Genomic DNA, 11162 nt, shown 5'->3' with positions numbered 1-11162 from the left:
AATCAGCAGCTTTTTGCAGGTTGGAAGAATGGCTGCTTCTTGAAAACACAGACATTTTGGATTTAGAGGGTTTTAACAATGTATTTGGATGGCATGCATACTTGTGGTATGATAAGGTCAAAGCACATAAAGCATTTAAAAACCATATTGTCAGGAAAGCATTGTTTAATGTTTGGATAAGATATAAGGACCTATTGGAAAACAAAACCCCAAGGTGGCTGTCACCGATGGAAGCGAAAGCCCAGAAAAAGCTCAATATGGAGGTCAAATGGCCGAAATATTGGGAAATTTTGGAACAAGAGGGAGATAGACTGAAATTGCAGAGTTTTGAGAAATTAAAAAATAAAGTGTGAGACTGGCTTCATTATTATCAGATAATGGAGGCATACAATTTGGACAAGAAAATTGGCTTCCAGGTGGAAAAATCAAAATTAGAAACAGAACTGCTAGAACCCAAAACTAAGATTTTGTCAAAGATGTATAACTTGCTGTTGAAATGGAATACACAGGATGAAACGGTGAAATCTGCTATGATTAAATGGGCACAAGATGTTGGACATAACATAATGATGGCTGACTGGGAACAGTTAGGGACCACAGGTATGAAATTCACGGCATGGAATGCCTTAAGAGAGAATATTATGAAAATGATATACAGGTGGTACATGACACCAGTCAAGCTTGCAAAAATCTATCATTTGCCCGATAATAAATGTTGGAAATGTAAAGAAACTGAAGGTACATTCTTTCACCTTTGGCGGACGTGCCCAAGGATTAAGGCTTTCTGGGAGATGATTTATAATGAAATGAAAAGGGTGTTTAAATATACCTTTCTGATGAAACCAGAGGCCTTTCTCCTGGGCATGGTCGGCCAAATGGTGCCAAAGAAGGACAGAACTTTTTTTATGTACGCCACAACAGCAGCAAGAATACTTATTGCAAAGTATTGGAAGACACAAGATCTACCCACTCTGGAAGAATGGCAGATGAAGGTGATGGACTACATGGAATTGGCCGAAATGACTGGCAGAATCCGAGACCAGGGAGAAGAGTCGGTGGAAGAAAATTGGAAGAAATTTAAAGACTATTTACAGAAATATTGTAAAATTAATGAATGTTAGAATGATGTCAGAATGAAGTTAAGTGGTTTAAGCAGCAATGTTATAAAGGTGTATGTAAAAATGGATTGTTAACAGGTGAGAATCCAAAGTTATAATATATTAGGTTAAAGGACTAAGATAAAAACAAGAGGGAAAGAAATTGCTGAATTAACTAACTGAATTGGAATACAAAAAAGGGAGGCGTGAGGAGGTCAGGGAAACAAGGAAATGAATGTAAGGTATGGAAAGACTGATGTATTTTTTTTAAGTGTTTCTTATCTTTTTTTTGTATTTTGTATTTTTTCTTTTATTTTTAATTTTGTTTTTCTTTTTCTTCTTTTCTTAATCCATGTAATTCTTTTCTTTGAAACCTTAATAAATATCATTAAAAAAACAACAACAAAATTCTATGGTAGAGCAGCTATTTTGCATGCAGTAAGGTCTAAGTTCATTTCCGGAGAGCTGATGCCAGTCAGTGTCCATCTTATAATGAAATGCCTCCATGCAAAATGGGTAGAATATTGGGATTTTAAGACTACCTTTTTTGTTAAATAATTGAAGGATGTAGGGATATTGAGGCTGATTTGAACTATAAGGCATTTGAATCTACTTATCCTCAGCCTACCAGGTAAATTCCCAGCCTCCCATCAGTTGGGGTAATGTAAGATCATGTTTGTGTTTTCCTGTGTTTTACCTTTCATTGTCTAAAAGCTGACTGCTGGAAGATCCCAGAGAAGAAGAAGGTCTTCATGCAGTGCATAGCTAAAACAATGAAAGGTGCTCCCACAGGAGGACGTGTTGACCACCAACCTAGATGGCTTTAAAGCAGGATTAGATAAATTCATGGAGGTGGAAGCTCCCAGAGCTACTAACCACAATGGCTGTGCTGTGTCTCCAAGTTTTAGGCAGTAATGGTTCTTAATACTAGTTGCTGGAAACCACAGTGCTCTGGTGTTTGTGTCTTTGCTGTGCGCTATAGGCAATCTGTCTTGCCATTGTGAAGACAGGATGCTGGACTAGACGGGCCATTGATTTGACTGAGCAAGCTCTTCTTAGAATCATAAAATCTTAGAGTTGGAAGGGAGCCAAGGGTCACCACGTCCAACCCCATGTTTGTATGTTCTTAAATGACCTGGAACACAGTCATTGCCAAGGACTGAGCAAGGGAGGAATGGTGGAGGCCACCTCCCCAGGCTGACACTTCCAGAGAAGAAGGCGATAGATCAGAATTACAACAGGGCTTGGTTTGAGGGAGATCACAGCTCAGAGGCAGATGAGGGGGAAAGTTGGGAAATAATGGGAGAGGAGAAGAAGGAAGAGGAAGCACCAGGAGGGTGACAGCTGATGGACACAGTGTATTTAGAAAGCGTTCCAGGACCCACCCACCCCCCAGAACACGGTGGGCCTTGAAAGTAGGATCGCAAAGAGCTCAAGGCAAAAGGTGCTTTGCAGCATCCATAGCGATGACTCATGAGGAAGTGGGAGAGACGGAGGGTGTGGGGTCCACTCGGAGCAACACTGTTACTACAAGAGGCTCCATTTCTAAGCCTCTCTCTGTGAATTTTAAATAAAAAGCATTGCTAAGGACTTTCCTTTTCTTATCGGTTCCTGGCAACCTACCATGGGGTTTGGATCCTCTGATGCCTGATAGTCATAAGGACAGAAGAAGACCCCTCCAAATCCTGAAGTAATCACCAACTATTCCAGTACCCAGCAATGTGCTATGGTGACTCCATTCAGATGTCTTCAGGAAGCATGCAAGCAGAGACTGAAAGTGGGCAACACTGCTGCTCAATATTTTCTAACTTGAGATGTCAGTGGTTGAACCTTGGGCATTCTGCTTACAGAGCAGTTGCTCTGCTATTGCTTCTATACCATATATGTGAATGGTCCAATGACATGGTTAGTTCACCTACCCCAGAATCATCTACCTGCATCATCTTGGAGTAGCCCTTTAATAACTCAAGCGGCAGTGCATTTTCCCCAACTCCCCTGGATCATTCAATGCCATCGATTGGGGTGGGGTATGATGTACATCCAAAGCAGGGGCTGCTCACACACATTGAGCCTCCCCTCTACTCAATTTAAGGCAAAAATAAAACAAGACTATAGGAGATGCTTTGTCATTTTATTAGTTGCCGTGCAAGCAGGTAGATTGTACAATTAAAGAAGAATTAGAAATGTAGAAGAGAAAGAAAAGAGAAAGAGTCACATACATTGAGAGGGTCATGATGGCACCATGGGAAATGCCTTGTTAGAGATGGTCCCTAGGAGAACATCCAGGTGAGTCAAAGAGTACAGAACAAGAAGAGGAGAGGAAGACACAACTTGAGGATAAAGAAGGACATTCCAGAGAGATATAAAGTCTGAATGTAAGGAATCAAGCAGTGGCCCTTGAAGTCAGTACTCATGGTGGTGGAATTATTCAATGGACTATAAACTGTAGATTCCCTGTAAACATTGAGAACTTCCCTTGGGGTTCTTCAGCATTTGCATTGCTTAGGATAGCAGCATTTGCAGCCACAGCAGGAAGATCCACAGCACCCGGAACCACAGCAGGGGGAAGAGCAGCAGCAGGGGGAGCAGCAACACTGCTTGCAACAACAGGGGGAGCAGCCACACTTGCAACAACAGGGGGAGCAGCAACACTGCTTGCAACAGCCACAGCCGCAGCAGGGGGAGCAGCAGCATTGCTTGCAGCAGCAAGGGGAGCAGCCACACTGGCAACAGCAGGACATCTTGAGGAAGAGAAGGAAGCTTGAGCTGCAGGAAATCAAGGGATCACCAGTTAACAAAGAGCTAAATTGTCAGATGTGTTAAACACAAATTTTACTGGTGCTTTGCATTAAGCACTACATATTTCACATACATTTTCTCCTACTCAAGACGGAGCTGAAATTATTCGCCTACATTACATAAAGATTTGCGTGTCATATTAAACATGGGAGAAATGACTGCCTGTTGAGTGTTGAAATGGAGCATTCTATCCAACCAAAAATTCAATATTGATTTTACCTTCACACTAAATCCTGGGCCATTTTCCCCTTTATGTGAAAGGAAACTCAGATTTGTCCCTCCATTACAAAAGCAATTGACCCTACAAACAATCTTGATTCTCTCACAGCTCAATGCATGTGACATGTGTCCTGGTTATTTGCATGTGTCACCTTTTTATGTTGTAGGTATCATTAATTTTGATGTATACTTGAAATATGTCATGGGTGGAATATTCCTCCTCAGTTGATACAAGAAGAAATTTATATCTCTAGGGAAGTCACTACTGTAATAAGGACTCCATTCAACAGCCCAAAGGCAGGGGAAATGGTCAGTCCTCAAAAATACAGCTTATGAAAATGTAGCGTCCATCACGCAGATATGTTGAAGAGATAATTAGATGATCCCATCATGTAAAGCCCAAAGCACCTACAAGGAGTCTGTTATTTAAACCACTTTTCATCTATGTATTAAAATATGCCGGTTGAGATGCTGAAATCTGAAATGCTAACAGAATCCAAATTGTGAGACTGTTGGCTCCTCTGTGCATTTGATTCAGATGCATTTCGCAAGACCAGAGTCACTGGCCTCCCTCTGACCTTCAGCTCCCCTGCAATAAATAGGAAGAATGCATAAATATTGGAAAAGAGCTTACTTTTGTTCAATATAGGAGGTGCTGTGAGGATGTTGGATCCAGTGTGTTGATGAAGTATTCCAGGAGGGTGAACCTTTTTATACACCTCTGTCAACCCTTTCACAAGCCATGATGCACAACTGAAGAATTAAATGGTCTGTATTAAACCTTGATGCTGCCACACACCGTCATCTGGGGCATGACCTCTGACTGTATTCACAACCCCCCCCCCCTTTTTTTAAAGTATATGATTAAAACTGTATTCTGGAAACACTGTAATTCTCAGCCCTGATTAAAGGGACAGTTATGGGACTGTTTTTAAAAACAATTACGCTGAGATGAATGGGTGCCGTGGGAGTTTCTCATCATGATCCAACACCTTCTTTTACCAGGAAATACCATCGGATCTTCTGACTCTACCTCCTGCCCCAAGCTCAAAGGATCTGATGTTTGGATCCATGGGACTTGTTATTTGATGATCATAACACATATTTATCAGCAATGAGCAAACATGAATAGCATTTGCCACCATATTGTGGCTGTTTGGTTAGCTGACCAGGAGGGTGAACAATAGCAGTCCCATTTTTTTTTAATTTAATATGTGGCTTTCACAAATGTTTACTACAGCAAAAATTAAGTGCTAGACTACTGCAAAACATTTGGGCTGCCTCCGATGACTGTCTTCCAGGATTCTGTCACACAGAAAGAATATCACAGCCTAATTTGCACCAGACATCTGAGCTGTGCAAAAGTAATTGGCTTCTATCCAGAAGTTCTACTTAGAGTAGAAGCACTAAAATGAATAAAGCAAAGTCAGCCATGTCTATGAACTTTAATGGGCCTGCCCTGAGTACATGTTGCATGACGTACTAAGAAAGAATGGCCTAAAGGTTGTGTCTATGGGTCAACAATCTAAAAACTAATACCCTATGGCATCAGATCTCAGAGAGAAACACATATGATGCCTGTTCATCTGAACATAATTGATTTGAAGCAATTCCATAAGTGCCTCCTTTGGACAGAACTGGGAATTACTGTGTTGCAACTGCAGAATAACTTTAATCACCTGCCTTTAAAATGGACGGATGTGGACAGAGTAAAGAATCATGCACCTGATGATTGTGTGGTAGAGGACTTTTAATGAAGACCTCGTAATCACTGGTTGGTGCATAACTGTTTGCAGGAGGATTCACAGAGGGGTATATAAAGGCCCACCAGCTAGGAGTTCCTCACTCACTCACTGGATCCAACATCCACACCAAATCTTATTGCTGAAAAAGGTATGTTCTGTCTTCATTCTTTCGGTTTCCTAGATTTCAGGAGAGCTTCAGGTCTTTAGGATGTAGTCTAACAGCTCTGGTTTTGCAATGAAACTGGTTCACTATATTTTTTTTATTCTTGGTGACCAATCCTGGCCTCCTGCCACATGGGGATGTGTGCATGGAGAAAAGCGTAATTGATGTTAATTCTAACTCAAAGCCTACTTTTCTCTTGGGTGCAAGGGATTGAAGGTCTCTTGCAAATGCCATTTCTTACAACACATGTTTTTATTCATTCAAAGAGAAGTTGGGAACTTGCCTTTAGGACTGAATTCTTTCAGCATTGTAGGACTAAAATATTTGCCTAATATTATGTTGCACAGGATCTAAGATAGTCTTTTTTCTGCCAAGCATGTCATCTGTTTCCTAACAGGATGTTGGGGGCTCAGAGAGCATCCTCTCAGATGTGTTTACCTGACTTTCAGTGAGTTCCCAGCGGAGACTCAGAAGAGGCCAGTTTATGCATTCCTTTCCTTGATGCAATGTGTAGCAAACTTTAAACATACATTTCACGTTGGTCTTAAGCTGTAATGTTTGGATATCTAAGGTGTCCTTAATATTGTGTTCTGTTTCCTTAATGAGAAATCCCTTGAATTCTTTCAGCTCTGCCTTCCCTCTCCACCGCTAAGATGTCCTGCTGCTCCAATTGTTGCTGCTCTCCCTGCTGCTGCAAGTGCTGCTGCTGCCCCTGCTGCTGCTGCTGTCCTTGCTGTTGCTGCTCTCCTTCCTGCTGCTGCTGTTCCCCCTGCTGCTGCAACCCTTGCGGCTGTGGTTCCTGTGGCTGTGGCTGTTGCGGCTGTGGTTCCTGTTGCTGCTATCCAAAGCAAGGCTGCTGCTAAAGTGTTCAGTGAAGTGTTGAGAGCTGCTGCCTCCTCCATGCTGGTGGACTCCTTGGATTCATCTGTTTCTGTGCCTTAAGTTTATTCCTGCCTCCTTCTACAACCCTGGATTCTTCTCATCTCCTTCTTACTTTGCTTTGTTTTCCTTCAAGGAGGCATGCCAGTTGTCTTCTCTTTATCATCATGGTGGTCCTGGGGGTCATTCTCTTTTCATCTCTTTGAATAACTCCTCTATGGGGGAGAAATATGTTCATACAGCAGTTAATAAAGATTCTAAAGCACAGTAGAGTGTTCTTGTGTTCCTTTGCCTTGAGATGGGGAATGTGTCATAGATCCTGCATAAGTCATCTGCTTGGCAAGCCTCTCCAGCTGAAGGGCTGCTGGGCCAGTAAGGATCAGAAGCTGAGTTCTTGAGGAGCACATCTCCATCTCTCATACAGTATTGGGAAGGGGGCCATATCTCATTGGAAGGGCACATGTATGACACACATACTTAGGAGGATATTCTAGTTTTTTTGCACAGCAATTTGCACAACCCCAGAGTCGTCTACGACTGGACTTAACTGTCAGGGGTCCTTTACCTTTACCTTTTTGGAGACACTTGGAAAAATAAGAACATTTGATAGAACTTCTTGGGCAGTGGCGTCCAAACTTTTTTCAAAGGGGCCAGATTTAATGAAGTGAAGGGCCATGAGGGCCAACCAAAGGGCCAACCACAGCCGGATTAGGCCCCCAAAATGGACTTTGGACATGCCTGTTCTTGGGACAATAACTCTCCAGGTCCATCACAAAATCAGTCTGGGATAATCCTTTGATCCACTACAATCTCAACTATTTGCAAAAAAGATGTCATGTAGTATCTGGTAAGAACGGGATAAAATATGGCGTCCTGTGAGTGAGTGAATAACTACCAGGTGGTGGACCTTCTTATGCAGCTCTGCGACTGCTCCCCCTAGTAGTGAGCCATTACTCAACAATGCTCATGTCTCCATTAAAACACGGCATTAGCTTCCACTACAACATCATCTAGTGTATGATCCTTGACTGTGCGCACACCCTTCATTAGAGCTGTTTCTTTGTAGTTAACCTTGTAATCCTCACCCCCTAGCCAAAATGGCACTCATAGGGATGGATAGACAACATGAGTTGCTCGGTCAGTCCAGGACCTTAGGCACAGATGAGGAATGTGGGGCCCCTCCAGATGTTTCTGGACTACAATTCTCGCCATCCTTTATTCCTGGCCATTCTGGCAAGGTCTGATGGGAGTTGGAATCCTACAATACCCTGGTGGCCCAATTCCCAATCCCAACCCTATGAATTTATTTCAGAACTGAAAGCTTATTGATTCCTCAGCCTGCTCAGAACATCTGGCATTGGATTTCTATGGTCATGTGCTTGCTCTCTCTTAATAAATATAACCATTGCTTTAAAAAACATTATTACTGCTGCTACTACTATTACTATAATAGGTTGTATCTAGTGATGTATGGAGGCAGAGATATCTGTCACATTCCTTGTTAGTCACAGTCATTGTTTCCGTTCTTCTGCAGTTCAGCTTCTGCTATTCCGTTCTTCTGTCTGCTATGGCCAAAACTAATGCAGTTGATTATGCAAATGACTTCAATACATTTAAACAGAAACATAATGTTTCCATAAATAGTGGAATTAGGTAATGTTTGTGGACTAAATAAAAGCTTGCAAATACACTCTTATTCATTTGAATTGTTTCTCATGGCACCAATAAAAAGGATAATGGCATTCCTTTGCACACTCACACACAACACCCCTCAGGAGTACAGTGGTACCTCAGGTTACATACGCTTCAGGTTACAGATGCTTCAGGTTACAGACTCCGCTAACCCAGAAATAGTACCTTGGGTTAAGAATCCTTTGCTTCAGGATGAGAACAGAAATTGTGCTCCGGCGGCGCGGCAGTAGCAGGAGGCTCCATAAGCTAAAGTGGTGCTTCAGGTTAAGAACAGTTTCAGGTTAAGAACGGACCTCCGGAACGAAGTAAGTTCCGAGGTACCATTGTATTCCTTTTTTGGGGGGAGAGGTTCCAGGAAGCATCTCTTTGGACACTGTGAGACACCAGCTGCTGAACTAGATAGATCCCCTCCCCACCTTAGTCTGATCCATCAAAACTTTTATTTTGTTCTGTGTCAACGACTGAGCAGGGGAGGAATGGTGGAGACCTTCTCCCCCAGCCTGACCCTTCCAGAGAAGAAGACACTTCAGAATTACAACAGGGGTTTGAGGGAGGTCACAGCTCAGAGGAAGATGAGGGGGGAATTTGGGAAATAATGGTAGAGGAGGAGGAGGCAGAGCCGGAGCAGCAGCTGGCTGACACGTTATCAGTAGAAAGCATTCCACCATCTCCCAGAACCTGGTGGGCCTTGAAAGTAGGAGAGCAAAGAGCTTGGAGACAGATGGCCCTAAGTGTCAACCGTAAAGTGTGGGAGGGTGCTGTTGATGAATGGGGAAGTGGGAGAAAAGAGGTGTGGGGTTTTCCTCAGGACAATGTCCAGGGAGGCTGTCTACCAGCTCCACCTGGTACGCAGGCTGAGACCCTACCTGCCCGCGGGCTGTCTCGCCAGAGTTGTGCATGCTCTGACTATTTCCTGCTTGGGCTACTGCAATGAGTTCTATGTGGGGCTGTGAAGATGACCTGGAAACTGCAATTAATCCAGAATACGGCAGCTAGACTGGTGACTGGGAGTGGCTGCCAGGACCACATAACACCAGTCCTGAGAGATCTGCATTGGCTCCCAGTACATTTCCGAGCACAATTCAAAGTGTTGTTGCTGACCTTTAAAGCCCTAAACGGCCTCGGTCCTGTATACCTGAAGGAGTGTCTCCACCCCCATCGTTCAGCCCGGACACTGAGGTCCAGCTCTAAGGGCCTTCTGGCGGTTCCCTCATTGAGAGAAGTGAGGTTACAGGGAACCAGGCAGAGGGCCTTCTCGGTAGTGGAACGCCCTCCCTTCAGATGTGAAGGAAATAAGCAGCTATCTTATTTTTTAAAGACATCTGGAGGCAGCCCTGTTTAAGGAAGTTTTTAATATTTAATGCTGTATTGTTTTTAACACTCGATTGGGAGCCGCCCAGAGTGGCTGGGGAAACTCAGCCAGGGTCATTATTATTATTCCCGAGCCTCTCTCTGTGAATTTTGGATAAAAGCAGATGATAAGGACTTTTCCTTGTCTTGTCCATTCCTAGCAACCTGCCATGGAGGTTGGTTTCTCTGCCACCTGACACAGAGGGTTCTTGCTGCAACTTGACCTTCCTTAGGAAGTGATACACCACCAACAGTGGCACATTCAGGTTAAGTAAAGGCGATGACTTTCTAGCACAGCACATTCCACTCCTCTCTCTTTGTCTATATTCACACCTTTCATTAAAAGAAGGTTGGCTAATAGCATATCATTAACAACATCTTATACTAATAGCAGAGCAATTCTCAGGTCTAACCAGCATGTGCTTAGAAGTATAAACTAGACTGAGGGGTAAATTAGAAGCTCACACACACAAAAAAACAACCAACGAGGCTGAATATCGTGGTTGTTATCACCCAAATTAGAGACTCCCTCACCAGATGCTGTTGGACACCAATTCCCAGCATCCCTGACCACTGACTATGCTAACTGGACCCAATGGGAAATGGAGACTAACAACATATGTTGTTATTTATTATGGGTTGTATCCACTGCTAATCCTACACTGAAGTTCATGGGAATGAATTATTTCACTGAGTCTATGCTGAATAGAACTTAGTTGGATTTCAGCCAAATGTTCCCTGCTCAGGTCCTGTAGATGAACAGGAAATGGGACTAAGAGTTTTAGGAAGTGTTTTCTTTGAGGTTTCAGTTCATAGTACTATGCTAGGTTGACAAACAGTAATCAGTAATCTCCCACATTACAAGCATATTTCTTAGTAATTTGGCATGGAAAGTTGAATAAGCAAAGTTGCAAGTTACACAAGAAAAGCCCTACTGGATCAGGCCAAAGGCCTTTCTAGTCCAGCATCTTCTTCTCATGGTGGTAAACCAAAGGCCTCCGGGGAAATTGATAAGCAAGACAGAATATGAATGGAACAGGAATTCTATCCAATTAGGTTCCTCAGAAAGTGGCTTTCACAGGCATGCTTACAGTGGAAGGAGAACATAGTCATCAACGTTAGCAGAAATTGACAACCTGATCCTTCATGGATATATCTAGTAAAGGTAAAGGGACCCCTGACCATTAGGTCCAGTCGCGGATGACTCTGGGGTTGCGG

General features: G+C 43.1%; 1 long non-coding RNA gene across 1 annotated transcript; it reads left to right on the top strand.

Moving 5' to 3' along the window:
* Positions 1-5965: 5965 nt before the first annotated feature.
* LOC308465165 lies at positions 5966-7169 on the top strand. Its single transcript, XR_013980307.1, has 2 exons — positions 5966-6008; positions 6651-7169. It is a non-coding gene; the product is annotated as an uncharacterized lncRNA (long non-coding RNA).
* The last annotated feature ends 3993 nt before the right edge of the window (positions 7170-11162 follow it).

The sequence above is a fragment of the Podarcis pityusensis genome (genome assembly GCF_964106645.2).
Source record: "Podarcis pityusensis genome assembly, chromosome: 16".
In the NCBI taxonomy this organism is placed as follows: domain Eukaryota; kingdom Metazoa; phylum Chordata; class Lepidosauria; order Squamata; family Lacertidae; genus Podarcis; species Podarcis pityusensis.
Note: the sequence above shows the minus strand (reverse complement) of the source record. Positions and strands in the feature narration are given on the sequence as shown.